Genomic DNA, 17,717 nt, shown 5'->3' on the forward strand with positions numbered 1-17,717 from the left:
TTAGATGTACTCTGTAACGCAATACAAACTGTAAATGCCAGAGATAGTGTAGGTTTTAGTGTAAGTTTGCGTTGTGTGGTGTTGGGTTATGTTCATCTGTTGTTCCTCCTGCATTTAGCCGCCGTAGCTGAGTGCTCATGCGTGCGGGTGCACAAGTACACGTGCCTTGAGTAACAGGGTTCAAGCCGTGACTGCTGAATACGGTGCTGTTTCTTGTATTCTGTCTATCTTGTGAACTCCTCTGACCGTTTGGTCGTCCCGGAGTATAAATAGAAAATTCATTTTTTAGTGGGACCCCGTGTTTCCGTCCACCGTGTTGGGGAGGCAGCCGGGTAGAGTAGAAAAGAGTTCTCTGGAGGGGCGAACCCTGGGCTGTGCCTTACTTTTCCGGGAAGAGCCCCAATAAAAAAAAAAGCTAGGAGAAATGTGAAGGGGAGGGAAGAGAGAGCTAGAAGATTAGGGGGAGCGATAGGAAGGAAGTCCACCTAGAAATAGGACTTTAAAGGGATAGAAGGGCACTCCTGTGGAAGGAGCCTATCCTCCACGGGGGAGGACTGTCAAGGAGGAGTGAAAGGTTTCTGGTGGTAGAGCCCACCAGGCGAAAGGTGAGGGAAAGGAGGATGAGTGTCTGGGGATTAAAAGCATATGGCCAGGGTGCCCTATGTGGGAGGAGATCGCACTGAGGGCAGGGGTTCTCTGCGCATATCCCCCACACCAGCCAGACTAGCTGTAGCCGGTGTTAGCATATCTCACGCCATGCCACAATAGAAGCACATGACGTCAGCAGGGCAGGGGGATGCCAATCAGGTTTCCCCCACTGCAGTCTATACAATTACACAGTTATATAAGTATATATATACTGCATATACTTATTTACGGGTAGATTGGTTACACTCACTCACTCATTTACCTTGTTTCATTCATCACACATTCCAATTTTTTTCCATTTATTAATACACACAATTTACATACATTCATTTCATATATATACAAAACTTATATAGATTTCCATCATCCAGGTTGTGTGTGTGTGTGTGTCACCTAGGCAGCCGCCGCCTGGTGCCCGTCCCCAAGCAAGATGAAACCGGCCTAGGTCTACTGTCCTATATGTGCTTATACGCACAAAATCTCGCACCCACTGGAGGTAGTGCAATATCGATGGGTGCATCATCACACACATTTGTCATTTGTCAGGCATTCCAATAGGCCTCCCGGGCTCTCGCCCATATGCCTCTTCTATCATAATCGTTATTTATTTCTTTATTTACAATTCTTGTAAGGTAAATATCAAAAACAACAATTACAATACTATAGTCTACTTGACTAATGACAAAACAAAATTAGACAGCACAACCTTTAGCCTCGCGGAGGGACAGCATCTCCATCCCCACCACGAGTTTCCGTCCCCGCCACGAGGAGGCAGATCGCCCTATCTAGAAAAACCAGTTCGGACCTCCCGAACAAATTATACAAAATTGATCTACATTTATATATATACATTACATTACCACTTTTCCATCATTCTTATCATTACAATAAGCCCACAACCGTTCAGTCCCCACAGACCCCAGACACTGTCGCTGGACTGTGTGCGGCGACCCCGGACACCGGGAGAAGCCATCCACATAATAAATATCTTTATTACAGGCAGCGATTGGTTACATGATTGCCCGATGCAATAATACCCACAACAGCGACAATGCTACACATCTACCGTTGGAGAAGCCCATCCCAGCACAACGACCAAATTCAGACCGTCTTTTAACGATATCCACTGCGCGAATATATTCAGGACAAATCTTGTCTATTGCTTCATGTGCTGAGGGGGACTTTCTTCTCCAACAATTCACACATTTCGGAGTGTCTGCATGTTTTGTGCAAGACTTATATGTATGGCCCCTCCCGGCACAGTGACCGCAGAACTCACCTGCATCACAGTACCGGGCTACATGGCCATACGCCATAAACTTGAAACATTGTGTCGGGGTCCACAGGTCCCGAACACGGTGTGAGCTCCAATTCAAGTAAATCCTTGAACGCTTTAAAAACAACTTTCTTATTCGTGGGGACACCTCCACCACACAGTCCTTATATCCTTAGGATATAAGGAATTCCTAGCCTTATTCCGGGCTAGGATCCTAATCTCGGAAAGTAATTGATCTTTATTGTTAAATCCTTCAACTAAATTCCTGTCCCAAAGTTCCTTTTTGAGATATTCACGAGTCACATCTGCATCCACATCAAAGATGACCAATCGAGGAAGTCTTCGGAGGGAACACTCAACCTCCAGTTCAAGATCTTTCACCTTTGGAAACTCTTTAATCTTTCGGATGTCTGCACCAGATGCAGCTTCAATCACCACTCTATTGTCTCTAATCGGGCGTACAGTTACTATCCTCACATCAGGAAGGACTGGAGCAACTTCGCCTACCATTGCAGACTTAACCTGATCACTACTCCTTTACCTCTCCGACTTGGTCTTGGTCTTATTTTCCTGGGAGCATACAGCATCAGCATACAATCTTGGTTTAGATGCATCTCCTTGTTCAAGGCTATCTAATTTTGTCTGTAACTGCTTATTCTGTAGTGACAACCTCTGCATCACTTCTGTCATATGATCCCAGTACTGCATAATCATATCTACATCTTTTCCTCCCGCATCGCGGAGGAGTGAGACATACTGTCTCAAAGTTTAATTCCTCAAAACCCGTCCGGTCGAAGATATCCACCTCTGTCTGAACCCTTTTCCTAGCAAGGAAAATCTCGGGCTCGGAACTGGATTTGTCTTTGGAGACATTCTAACCGCCATCTGTTCAAATTCATCCTCCGTATCTTCATCCGAAGAGGTCTAAGGTACTTCAATCTGAGACACAGGAGCCTTTTTCTTACGCCTTGTCATAATTAGTAGTTAATAAAATTAATCTACCTGACAAATGCAACAATTTTGAAACTCGAATTTCGAAAAATAACTGCCTAAAAAGCTCAATCTGCCAGCTGGGGGACAATCACCCCAGCTGCCCAGCCAAGACCACTTGAAAGTAGAGCTTCTTCAAGCTCTTTGCAAAACAGGGAGCCGAACAAGAAAACCGAAACTTATCACTTGACCTATAAAGTCGCAATGATAATTTAAACCTACGGTTTAACAAAGCACTTGGCACCTGGGCCCATCATCACACATAGACAGGACACAGGTGCTACCTAAATGAGGATAACTATCGAGGCAAGCGCATTTTTTTTTTTTTTATCTCAAATCACAAAACATTCACTCAGCCACCGGATAGTTTACACAGGTGACCACTGCTTTCATTCACGTTTGTACAGCTTAACCAGGGGAAATTTAAGGCAATTTTTTATAGCATGCTTATTCAGGGTACAACGGTTGGCATATATCGGACATTCTCACTCAGTCATCATTCACACACAATTTCGCAGTACACACGCTTTATAATTTTTTGTCCTGGTTAAGTGGACTTATTTCCCACCTAGCGAGCTACACAGATTTAAAACTAACATCAAACTGATGTGCGCACGCACGCATGCACACACACACATACATCCGTACATGCATAATACATACACACACCCGTACATGCATACATACATACACATACACCCGTGCATGCATACGTACACTCATACTTACATAACAAAGAACGTACTACATGCATGCGTACACACAGCATGTATATCTGCGTGCAGCACACATGCACAGATCCACTTACAAACACGCATACATTCATACAAACACACAAACATGCACATGTGCACAGTGCATGCAGAGTACATATATACGCACAACTATACATACGAACCTCTGACATACGTACAATTTACATGCATATTTACTCATACATACAATTTACATACATACACATGTGTACAATTTACATACATACATATCCACACGTACATACATTTTACATACAAACAAAAACAAGCATACATACATACAATAAACAAGTGTGCATACATACTTTAGAAGAAGAACTCTTATAATATTAGCTCTTATACTTACTCTTATAAGAAGAACTCTTATATTAGCATTAGCAGAGGCGCATGATGCAAGAAAGCAAGCTTACACAGCATCAGCCAAAAAAAAAAAAAAAAAAAAAAACCCTTCCCATTCCACCCATCCAGTCACTGCAAATGTTTGTCTAGTTCAGCCTTAAATTTACTTCCACAAAAACAGATGGAATTGTGTTCCAGCAATCAATTGCCCGCTGGCTAAAGGCAAACTTTTGCACATCTATTCTACAACTGTCTTTCCTCAATTTGAATCTATGCCCCCTCAGGTTCTTAATCTGAGCAAGCGGAAGAATCTCGTCAGCATTGAGCCTGCTCAAACCATTCATGGCCTTATACACCTCAATCAGATCACTTTGCAGGTGCCTTGTCTCCAAGCGCTGCAATTTGTAGAACTTAAGCCTTTCTTCGTAAGAGCACCCCCTTTGTTGCCCTTCTCTGTACTGGTTTTAGCAACTCTACATCCTTCCTAAAATGAGGCCTCCAGACTTGTATGCAGTACTCAAGGTGTGGCCTGACCCTTGCCTTGTAAAAAGGGATAATCACCTCCTTATTCCTGGTCGCAAAATTTCTGTATAGCATTGACAATACCCCATGACTTACTCTGTTAGCCCGTCTGCACTGCTCAGAGAACTTTATATCTAACTGTACAATTACCCCCAGGTCTTTTTCACTCTCCACTTCCCTGAGTGTAGTACCGCACAGTTGGTACGTTCCTCTGGGGGTTACTGCTACCCATATGAAGTATTTTGCATTTGTCAATGTTAAACTTCAGTTGCCACTTCTCAGCCCATCTGCCTAACTTATCTAGATCCTGTTGCAGTAGCATACTGTCTTTACTGTCATTAACAACCCTGCCAGTAAATACATATACAATAGAAGGGTAAATACAAACATACATACAGTTATACATACTACATAGACGTAGATACATCGTGATAGTTCTCAAACTGTGGGTTGCAACTTCCTTAGTGGCGGGTGTCATAATGATTGTCAAAAATTATGTACAAGTATATACCAAACCACGCACTTCAACATACATTCTGTCATACACACATGCATATCTACATTTACTCCCAGTAAGCATTCAGTCTACCAGCATACTGGTAATACACCCTCAGTTAATTCACTGATATAATTTTCTTAGTAAATTGGTGTATGTATTACACACAATCATTTTAACATACCGGAATTGTTTGTAAATGAAATGTTGAAGAATAAGGAGGTCTGTATGAAAGTTAAATGAGATTCGTTGGAATCTAATACAGTAGAATAATAGTAAAATATGGATATAGCATTACACATAACTAACTAATAATTAAATTGAATTATAATAATTGAATAGCGGAGGCTATTGCTCATCTGTAGTCTGTAGGGACCTCTCCTGAAACTAATGCTTTTAATTATGGCTATACGTCTGGTATTTACATCCCTAAAAACTTCTTCACGCATGAGTGTAGATGCAAAATACGAGCCTGAACAGGATCATCAGTAGTTATGTTTATCTAATAGGCCAACATGGTTCATTCCTTTCCTTCTAGTGCTGAGAGAGCAAAGAACATTTGTATGAATGTATGCGTGTTTGCTACTTTTTTTTGCCAGAAAGACTTCTCGTAATCCGTTTTTGCCTTCTAACCACATTTGTGACTTGATTTCAGAGTAGTTTATATATATATATATATATATATATATATATATATATATATATATATATATTAATAGTTATATTAGTGATAAAAGGAAAGCAAGAAATAAAGCAAAGCAAGAAAGTTAAAAGACAATAACTAATATTTATGGGTTAATGCAGTTGCAAGCAATCATGCAATACACCCACAATGTCTACAGAATATCAATAGAAAAAGTAAATCAATCCAATAATAAGAATACCATCAAGGACTTAAGAAAACGCAAAAAAAAAAAAAAAAAAAAAAATTATTATTATTATTATCGCTTTTTACCGACAATCTAGATGACTTCAACTGGGGCCAACCACCCAGAATGAAGGCAAAAAACGACAAGAAGTTCTCTGTTTCTGTGATGATCAATATATGCTAAGTGATTTAAATCTAAACCAAATATAAACCAGTATAGGCCGAACATAAATCGAATATAAATAAATCGAATGAAGATAATTAATTAAGAAAAATTTTGAAATATTAGAATCAAAGGTAAGAAATATAAGTAAAATATAAATGTAAGCATATATTAATCATCGTTGACCCGACAGAGAACGTAATTTAAGGATTAAAATAAGATTAAATATATAATACATACTACATTTGACCGTATCTAGGACATAATGTAATAGTCGTCAAAATAATATGTGGTGCCCCCTATGTGATGGATACGGTAAAAATAAATAATTAAATTAAATTAACGCAAAGAGAAACATGCAGATAGTAAGAAGAAAAACTAAAGGAGTAGGAAAAATAGAACCTGAACTCCACAAAGGCGAAAAATAGTGGTATAGATAAGAAATAGTTTCTCCTACGTCCTCGGATTGCCCTAATAATTTCGGAGAAATAAAAATAAAGAGTGTAGGACAGCTTAAAGGCATTACAAGATATAAGTTGTGGCTCGGGTATGCCCGGGATTGCAAACCCGTTCCTATAGTAGGACCCTGAGCTGAATTTGCATGTTATCTCAGCGTGAATTTAAGTAAATTAAATGAATTTAACTATATGTATTAAAAAAAAAAAAAAAAAAAAAATGATACACTGTAATTTGCAAGCCGGTGGGTACAAGTTTTCTACGCCGTAAGACACCAAGAATGCAAAGTGTATCCTATTTACATATATACATGGCACTAAATATAACGATTTTATTGAAAATTATATTGAAACGATAGGTTCAGAAAACAAATTTTTGAAATTAATTATGCTAATTGCTTTCCTGAAGTGATATTTCAGGTAAGCGATAGGGAAATTATTATTGATCAACCTGCCGTACAACGCTGTTAAGCCCGCTGAACAATTTTTATTACTATTGCAGATATAAGCAATCCTTAAACATTGCGATAAAATTATATTAGCATGCACTGATTTTGATACATTTGATTTCCAGTTTGTAAGGCTGACTACGTTAAAATTAAATGCATCTCTTTTATTATATACGTTTACGTCTATTTTATTATTATGTAATATTTCTATATGAAGATCCAAGTAATTTGCTATAGTATCGGAACTATTAGTTTTTTCCAACACAAGCTCCCCTGGATATAATCCACTGTAATCCTGGACAAAATGTGGACAATTAAAAACACATATATCATCTACGTATCTGTATATAAGTAGGTTATCTTGAAATTCTCTTTCTGTATAATACAGATAAAGGTTTGCGATTATGCTTGATGCTGGACTTCCCATAGGGGTGCCATTGACTTGCAAATATAACGATGTTCCGTCATATACATAGTTATTAAAGATGCATAATTTTATTAGAGAATTCCAATAGGTTAAATCAACCTTTATAGCATTTTTATTTTCTAAATATAGTTTCTGGAGGACGACTTCTAAGTTATTAAGGTTAATGCTCGTAAATAGACTGTTAAAGTCAAAAGTTTGTATTTGATGAATATTATTATTTTTTAGAGCATTTATAATAGGTAAGTTATTATTTATTATAATAGTTTTATTTAAGTTATTTAATATACTTTTAAGTAACTTTTCTAACGTTTTTCCGGAAAATTTCGCATAACTATCTCTACATGATGTTATGAATCTAAAAGCAATTGGTGTTTTGTGAAATTTGGGTATGCAATATATAAATGGATATTTTAGGTTATTATACTTTAACTTTAATTTTTTATGCAATGCAATTAATTTTTTGATTATTATATTAGAAGAAGATGTTATCTGTTTATATGTACGGCTAGACTGTAGTTCATTTTTTATAATATCTATATAATATGATTTACATATGATTGCATAATTGCAAGCAGCTTTGTCAACGGGAGTTATTATAAAATGTTCATGTATATCTTTGAGCTGCCTATTTATTAATTTGGTATTATATAGATTATCCTGTACGAATTTCAATTGATTATATTTATTAGATATGATATTAAGCATTGTAAATAACCACATGTGATAAGCTTCAACCGGTATATTATGTTTGTATGCTGATCTTATGCAGTATTTTAGTAAATCTAGATATAACAATTTTTTTAAAATTAGATTTATTAATAGGTGGATTAGGTCGAAATTTAAAACCCAGTGATAAAATATCTCTAAGTTCGGGATATGGGATTATATCTAAATTGCCGGTTATAATGTGATTATGGTTAGGATCCACGTATCTATGAAATGAAGGTTTGTGACAAACACATGTATCCTGTCCGATGTTAATATTGTGAAGGTTTGTAGCTATTGTTTTATAGTTACACGCTTTAAGACCAAATGGTTTAGAATATCTAAATCTGATATTAATATGTAAGTTATTAATAGGCAGCAAGTCATTACGTAAATTAATAGTTTTATGTATATCTAAATCATCCATCATTTTATTTTGAAAGTATAAGATGAGGACAGAGTTTTCAGGCTGCTTACTAACATTCAAAATATTAATTCTGAATTTAAAAATATCCAATATAATGTGCATAAGGTGGGAGGATGCAAAGACGTAATCATTGGTTTTTCTATATAGTGCTTTGAGTACACTAAGTTTAATACTGAAAAGTGTGTTGTGAATTTTGCTAATATTTATAGGATCCGTATCCCACATTTTGAATAAATCTATAAAGTCTCCTAGATGTTCTCGGTTGCTTTTATACGTGTTGGATTTACTATATTTCCTATTGCGATTATCTTTACGAAGTTTGGCAATTTGAAACATATTATAAACACAAATATCTTTTAAATTATTCGTCATATATTTTTGATTAAATTTATTATTTAGACCGTATGGATATAGTGTTTTATATTGTAACATGCTAATATCTTCTTGCAATAATCTATCATTTGCGTTATTAATTACGTTAAGTATTGAAATGAAAATATTACTAAAAGTATGTTTTTGGAAATGTCTAAATTCAATATCGTGTTCCAAATTACCTGTTTTCTTGCTGGATTTGTTATTATAAGTTTTAATATCGGAACGATGAAGGTTCATTCTAATATTTAGTTTATTGCTAGTTTGACCAATATATTTAACATTGCAAGTACGACATGTGATCATATATATGACATTATTCATTTTACAAAATATATGTGAATTCGTATTAATTGTAGCATGATTTGGATGCATATAGGGGCAGGTAAGACATAATTTGTTGTTACAAGGTTGAAATTTAAGAGATGGTGATCGGATATTAGTGCCAGAAGCATTATATGCTAAACTGCTCTGTAAAGTGTGTGATATTTGTGTATGTGTCGATGTATTAACATGGTTAGGATTACTATCCAGGGCAACAATAGTATCCTCGGTCACTTTTATCCTACTCTGCCGATGTAGTATATTATTATTATTATATTTGAGTGACATAATAAGCGCAAAGTTAATATAAAATAAAATAAAAGCAAAGTTAATATAAAATATAAAATAACATCAAGATGCGCAATCATAAATCCATGAAGGTAAAATTAAGAAAGATCAATCAATGCAGTTAAGAAAAAAGAAAAAAGAAATATAATAGAAAAAGCAATCATAGGTAGTGTATACTTAACCTAAGCAAAGCTTTTGTATATATTAATAGTTATATTAGTGATAAAAGGAAAGCAAGAAATAAAGCAAAGCAAGAAAGTTAAAAGACAATAACTAATATTTATGGGTTAATGCAGTTGCAAACAATCATGCAATACACCCACAATGTCTACAGAATATCAATAGAAAAAGTAAATCAATCCAATAATAAGAATACCATCAAGGACTTAAGAAAACGCAAAAAAAAAAAAAAAAAAAAAATTATTATTATTATTATCGCTTTTTACCGACAATCTAGATGACTTCAACTGGGGCCAACCACCCAGAATGAAGGCAAAAAACGACAAGAAGTTCTCTGTTTCTGTGATGATCAATATATGCTAAGTGATTTAAATCTAAACCAAATATAAACCAGTATAGGCCGAACATAAATCGAATATAAATAAATCGAATGAAGATAATTAATTAAGAAAAATTTTGAAATATTAGAATCAAAGGTAAGAAATATAAGTAAAATATAAATGTAAGCATATATTAATCATCGTTGACCCGACAGAGAACGTAATTTAAGGATTAAAATAAGATTAAATATATAATACATACTACATTTGACCGTATCTAGGACATAATGTAATAGTCGTCAAAATAATATGTGGTGCCCCCTATGTGATGGATACGGTAAAAATAAATAATTAAATTAAATTAACGCAAAGAGAAACATGCAGATAGTAAGAAGAAAAACTAAAGGAGTAGGAAAAATAGAACCTGAACTCCACAAAGGCGAAAAATAGTGGTATAGATAAGAAATAGTTTCTCCTACGTCCTCGGATTGCCCTAATAATTTCGGAGAAATAAAAATAAAGAGTGTAGGACAGCTTAAAGGCATTACAAGATATAAGTTGTGGCTCGGGTATGCCCGGGATTGCAAACCCGTTCCTATAGTAGGACCCTGAGCTGAATTTGCATGTTATCTCAGCGTGAATTTAAGTAAATTAAATGAATTTAACTATATGTATTAAAAAAAAAAAAAAAAAAAAAATGATACACTGTAATTTGCAAGCCGGTGGGTACAAGTTTTCTACGCCGTAAGACACCAAGAATGCAAAGTGTATCCTATTTACATATATACATGGCACTAAATATAACGATTTTATTGAAAATTATATTGAAACGATAGGTTCAGAAAACAAATTTTTGAAATTAATTATGCTAATTGCTTTCCTGAAGTGATATTTCAGGTAAGCGATAGGGAAATTATTATTGATCAACCTGCCGTACAACGCTGTTAAGCCCGCTGAACAATTTTTATTACTATTGCAGATATAAGCAATCCTTAAACATTGCGATAAAATTATATTAGCATGCACTGATTTTGATACATTTGATTTCCAGTTTGTAAGGCTGACTACGTTAAAATTAAATGCATCTCTTATAATAACTCCCGTTGACAAAGCTGCTTGCAATTATGCAATCATATGTAAATCATATTATATAGATATTATAAAAAATGAACTACAGTCTAGCCGTACATATAAACAGATAACATCTTCTTCTAATATAATAATCAAAAAATTAATTGCATTGCATAAAAAATTAAAGTTAAAGTATAATAACCTAAAATATCCATTTATATATTGCATACCCAAATTTCACAAAACACCAATTGCTTTTAGATTCATAACATCATGTAGAGATAGTTATGCGAAATTTCCCGGAAAAACGTTAGAAAAGTTACTTAAAAGTATATTAAATAACTTAAATAAAACTATTATAATAAATAATAACTTACCTATTATAAATGCTCTAAAAAATAATAATATTCATCAAATACAAACTTTTGACTTTAACAGTCTATTTACGAGCATTAACCTTAATAACTTAGAAGTCGTCCTCCAGAAACTATATTTAGAAAATAAAAATGCTATAAAGGTTGATTTAACCTATTGGAATTCTCTAATAAAATTATGCATCTTTAATAACTATGTATATGACGGAACATCGTTATATTTGCAAGTCAATGGCACCCCTATGGGAAGTCCAGCATCAAGCATAATCGCAAACCTTTATCTGTATTATACAGAAAGAGAATTTCAAGATAACCTACTTATATACAGATACGTAGATGATATATGTGTTTTTAATTGTCCACATTTTGTCCAGGATTACAGTGGATTATATCCAGGGGAGCTTGTGTTGGAAAAAACTAATAGTTCCGATACTATAGCAAATTACTTGGATCTTCATATAGAAATATTACATAATAATAAAATAGACGTAAACGTATATAATAAAAGAGATGCATTTAATTTTAACGTAGTCAGCCTTACAAACTGGAAATCAAATGTATCAAAATCAGTGCATGCTAATATAATTTTATCGCAATGTTTAAGGATTGCTTATATCTGCAATAGTAATAAAAATTGTTCAGCGGGCTTAACAGCGTTGTACGGCAGGTTGATCAATAATAATTTCCCTATCGCTTACCTGAAATATCACTTCAGGAAAGCAATTAGCATAATTAATTTCAAAAATTTGTTTTCTGAACCTATCGTTTCAATATAATTTTCAATAAAATCGTTATATTTAGTGCCATGTATATATGTAAATAGGATACACTTTGCATTCTTGGTGTCTTACGGCGTAGAAAACTTGTACCCACCGGCTTGCAAATTACAGTGTATCATTTTTTTTTTTTTTTTTTTTTTAATACATATAGTTAAATTCATTTAATTTACTTAAATTCACGCTGAGATAACATGCAAATTCAGCTCAGGGTCCTACTATAGGAACGGGTTTGCAATCCCGGGCATACCCGAGCCACAACTTATATCTTGTAATGCCTTTAAGCTGTCCTACACTCTTTATTTTTATTTCTCCGAAATTATTAGGGCAATCCGAGGACGTAGGAGAAACTATTTCTTATCTATACCACTATTTTTCGCCTTTGTGGAGTTCAGGTTCTATTTTTCCTACTCCTTTAGTTTTTCTTCTTACTATCTGCATGTTTCTCTTTGCGTTAATTTAATTTAATTATTTATTTTTACCGTATCCATCACATAGGGGGCACCACATATTATTTTGACGACTATTACATTATGTCCTAGATACGGTCAAATGTAGTATGTATTATATATTTAATCTTATTTTAATCCTTAAATTACGTTCTCTGTCGGGTCAACGATGATTAATATATGCTTACATTTATATTTTACTTATATTTCTTACCTTTGATTCTAATATTTCAAAATTTTTCTTAATTAATTATCTTCATTCGATTTATTTATATTCGATTTATGTTCGGCCTATACTGGTTTATATTTGGTTTAGATTTAAATCACTTAGCATATATTGATCATCACAGAAACAGAGAACTTCTTGTCGTTTTTTGCCTTCATTCTGGGTGGTTGGCCCCAGTTGAAGTCATCTAGATTGTCGGTAAAAAGCGATAATAATAATAATAATTTTTTTTTTTTTTTTTTGCGTTTTCTTAAGTCCTTGATGGTATTCTTATTATTGGATTGATTTACTTTTTCTATTGATATTCTATATATATATATATATATATATATATATAAGCAGTTGCAAGCAATCATGCAATGCACCCATAATGTCTATAATATTACAGATAATAGAAAGAATAAGCAAATAAATCCAACAATAATACCATCAGGGACCTAAGATAACGCAAAAAAAAAAAAAAAAAATTATCGCTTTTTACCGACAATCTAGATGACGTCAACTGGGGCCAACCACCCAGAATGAAGGCAAAAAACGACAAGAGGTTCTCTGTTTCTGTGATGATCAATATATGCTAAGTAATTTAAATCTAAACCAAATATAAACCAGTATAGGCCTAAAGTAAATCGAATATAAAACGAAAGATGATAATAAAATTTAGCAATATTAGAATCAAAAGTAAGAAATATAAGTAAAATATAAATGTAAGCATATATTAATCATCGTTGACCCGACAGAGAACGTAATTTAATGATTAAAATAAGATTAATTATATAATACATACTACATGTTGACCGTATCTAGGACATAATGTAATAGTCGTCAAAATAATATGTGGTGCCCCCTATGTGATGGATACGGTAAAAATAATTAATTAAATTAAATTAACGCATTGAGAAACATGCAGATAGTAAGAAGAAAAACGAAAGGAGTAGGAATAATAGAACCTGAACTCCACAAAGGCGAAAAATAGTGGTATAGATAAGAAATAGTTTCTCCTACGTCCTCGGATTGCCCTAATAATTTCGGAGAAATAAAAATAAAGAGTGTAGGACAGTTTAAAGACATTAAAAGATATAAGTTGTGGCTCGGGTATGCCCGGGATCGCAAACCCGTTCCTATAGTAGGACCCTGAGCTGAATTTGCATGTTATCTCAGCGTGAAATTAAGTAAATTTAACTATATTAACTATGTATTAAAAAAAAAAAAAAAAATGATACACTGTAATTTGCAAGCCGGTGGGTACAAGTTTTCTACGCCGTAAGACACCAAGAATGCAAAGTGTATCCTATTTACATATATACATGGCACTAAATATAACGATTATATTGAAAATTATATTAAAACAATAGGTTCAGAAAACAAATTTTTGAAATTAATAATGCTTATTGCTTTCCTGAAATGATATTTCAGGTAAGCAATGGGGAAATTATTATTGATCAACTTGCCGTACAACACTGTTAAGCCCGCTGAACAATTTTTATTACTATTGCAGATATAAGCAATCCTTAGACATTGTGATAAAATTATATTAGCATGCACTGATTTTGATATATTAGATTTCCAATTTGTAAGGCTTACTACGTTAAAAGGGCGTCTCCGTAGCCAGGTGGGAAGGAGCAGCAGTGCGTAGCACACGCTTCTTGATTAGACCGGGGTTCGAGCCCGTCACCACCAAATACGGAGTATGCGGAAAGGTCAAGGAATGACCACCGCATATCCCGGAGCAATATGGCCTTAGTTGCTAATGCTCCTAAAAACCAAATAACGAAAACGAACTACGTTAAAATTGAATGCATCTCTTTTATTATATACGTTTACGTCTATATTATTATTATGCAATATTTCTATATGAAGATCCAGATAGTTTGCTATAGTATCAGAACTATTAGTTTTTTCCAATACAAGTTCTACTGGATATAATTTACTGTAATCCTGGACACAATGTGGACAATTAAAAACACATATATCATCTACGTATCTATATATAAGTAGGTTATCTTGGAATTCTCTTTCTGTATAATGTAGATAAAGGTTTGCAATTATGCTTGATGCTGGACTTCCCATAGGGGTGCCAGTGACTTGCAAATATAACGATGTTCCGTCATATACATAATTGTTAAAAATGCATAATTTTATTAGAGTATCCCAATAGGTTAAATCAACCTTTATAGCATTTTTATTTTCTAAATATAGTTTCTGGAGGACGACTTCTAAGTTATTAAGATTAATGCTCGTAAATAGACTGTTAAAGTCAAATGTTTGTATTTGATGAATATTGTTATTTTTTAGAGCATTTATAATAGGTAAGTTATTATTTATTATAATAGTTTTATTTAAGTTATTTAATATAATTTTAAGTAACTTTTCTAACGTTTTTCCAGGAAATTTAGCAATAACTATCTCTACATGATGTTACGAATCTAAAAGGAATCGGTGTTTTATGAAATTTGGGTATGCTATATCTTCTTCTTCTTTAATGCTGCCGAATGGCGTTTGCGACTTCGTTTTGATATTGTTCTCTGTCTAGCGCTGCGTGTAGAATTTGTGCTGTTGTCATGTGAAGCCAGGTGTTGATATATGTCATGTGATGCCATATATAAATGGAAATTTTAGGTTATTATACTTTAACTTTAATTTTTTATGCAATGCTAATTAATTTTGTGATTATTATATTATGGGAAGATGCTATCTGTTTATATGTATGGCTAGACTGTAGTTCATTTTTAATGATTTCTATATAATATGATTTACATATGATTGCATAATTACAAGCAAGCTTTGTCAACGGGCGTAATCACAAAATGTTCATGTATATCTTTGAGCTGCCTATTTATTAATTTGGTATTATATAGATTATCTTGTATGAATTTCAATTTGATTATATTTTGCTAGATATGGTATTAAGCATTGTAAATAGCCACATGTGGTATGCCTCAACCGGTATGTTATGGTTGTATGCTGATCTTATACAATATTTAAGTAGATCTAGATTATAACAATTTTTTAAAATTAGATTTAGTAATAGGTGAATTAGGTCGAAATTTAAAACCCAGTGATAAATATCTCTAAGTTCAGGATATGGAATTATATCTAAATTGCCGGTTATAATGTGATTATGGTAGGATCCACGTATCTATGAAATGAAGGTTTGTGGCAAACACATGTATCCTTGTCCGATGTTAATATTGTGAAGATTTGTAGCTATTGTTTTATAGTTACACGCTTTAAGACCAAATGGTCTAGACTCTAGAGTATCTAAATCTGATATTAATATGTAAGTTATTAATAGGCAGCAAGTCATTACGTAAATTAATAGTTTTATGTATATCTAAATCATCCATTAATTTGTTTTGAAAGTATAAGATAAGGACAGAATTTTCTGACTGCTTGTTAACATTCAAAATATGACATCTGAATTTGACAATGTCTGATATGATGTGCATAAGATGAGAAGATACAAAGACGTAATCATTGGTTTTTCTATTTAGTGCTTTGAGTACACTAAGTTTAATACTGAAAAGTGTGTTATGTATTTTACTGATATTTATAGGATCCGTGTCCCACATTTTGAATAAATCTATGAAGTCTCCTAGATGTTCTCGGTTGCTATTATGTGTGTTGGATTTTCTATATTTCCTATTGCGATTATATTTACCAAGTTTGACAATTTGAAACATCTTATAAACGCAAATATCTTTTAAATTATTCGTCAAATATTTTTGATTAAATTTATTATTTAGACCGTATGGATATAGTGTTTTATATTGTAACATGCTAATATCTTCTTGCAATAATCTATCATTTGCGTTATTAATTACGTTAAGTATTGAAATGAAAATATTACTAAAAGTATGTTTTTGGAAATGTCTAAATTCAATATCGTGTTCCAAATTACCTGTTTTCTTGCTGGATTTGTTATTATAAGTTTTAATATCGGAACGATGAAGGTTCATTCTAATATTTAGTTTATTGCTAGTTTGACCAATATATTTAACATTGCAAGTACGACATGTGATCATATATATGACATTATTCATTTTACAAAATATATGTGAATTCGTATTAATTGTAGCATGATTTGGATGCATATAGGGGCAGGTAAGACATAATTTGTTGTTACAAGGTTGAAATTTAAGAGATGGTGATCGGATATTAGTGCCAGAAGCATTATATGCTAAACTGCTCTGTAAAGTGTGTGATATTTGTGTATGTGTCGTTGTATTAACATGGTTAGGATTACTATCCAGGGCAACAATAGTATCCTCGGTCACTTTTATCCTACTCTGCCGATGTAGTATATTATTATTATTATATTTAAGAGACATAATAAGAGCAAGGTTAATATAAAATAAAGTAAAAGCAAAGTTAAAATAAAATAAAATCAATATGAGTAATCATAAATCCATGAAGGTAAAATTAAGAAGGATCGAAACAGTTAAGAAAATAGAAAAAGAAGAAAAAGCAATCTTAGGTAGTGTGTACTTAACCCAAGCAAAGCTTATGTATTTATAATTAAATTAAAACGACAGTAACTGTAAATAAGTAAATAATATTATGAGTCAAAGCAGTTGCAAGCAATCATGCAATGCACCCATAAATCTTGTCGTTTTTTGCCTTCATTCTGGGTGGTTGGCCCCAGTTGACGTCATCTAGATTGTCGGTAAAAAGCGATAATTTTTTTTTTTATTTTAATTTTTTTTTTTTTTGCGTTATCTTAGGTCCCTGATGGTATTATTGTTGGATTTATTTGCTTATTCTTTCTATTATCTGTAATATTATATATATATATATATATATATATATATATATATATA

The sequence above is a fragment of the Mastigoproctus giganteus genome, chromosome 14 (genome assembly GCF_048544385.1).
Source record: "Mastigoproctus giganteus isolate SK-2022 chromosome 14, ASM4854438v1, whole genome shotgun sequence".
Lineage (NCBI taxonomy): Eukaryota > Metazoa > Arthropoda > Arachnida > Uropygi > Thelyphonidae > Mastigoproctus > Mastigoproctus giganteus.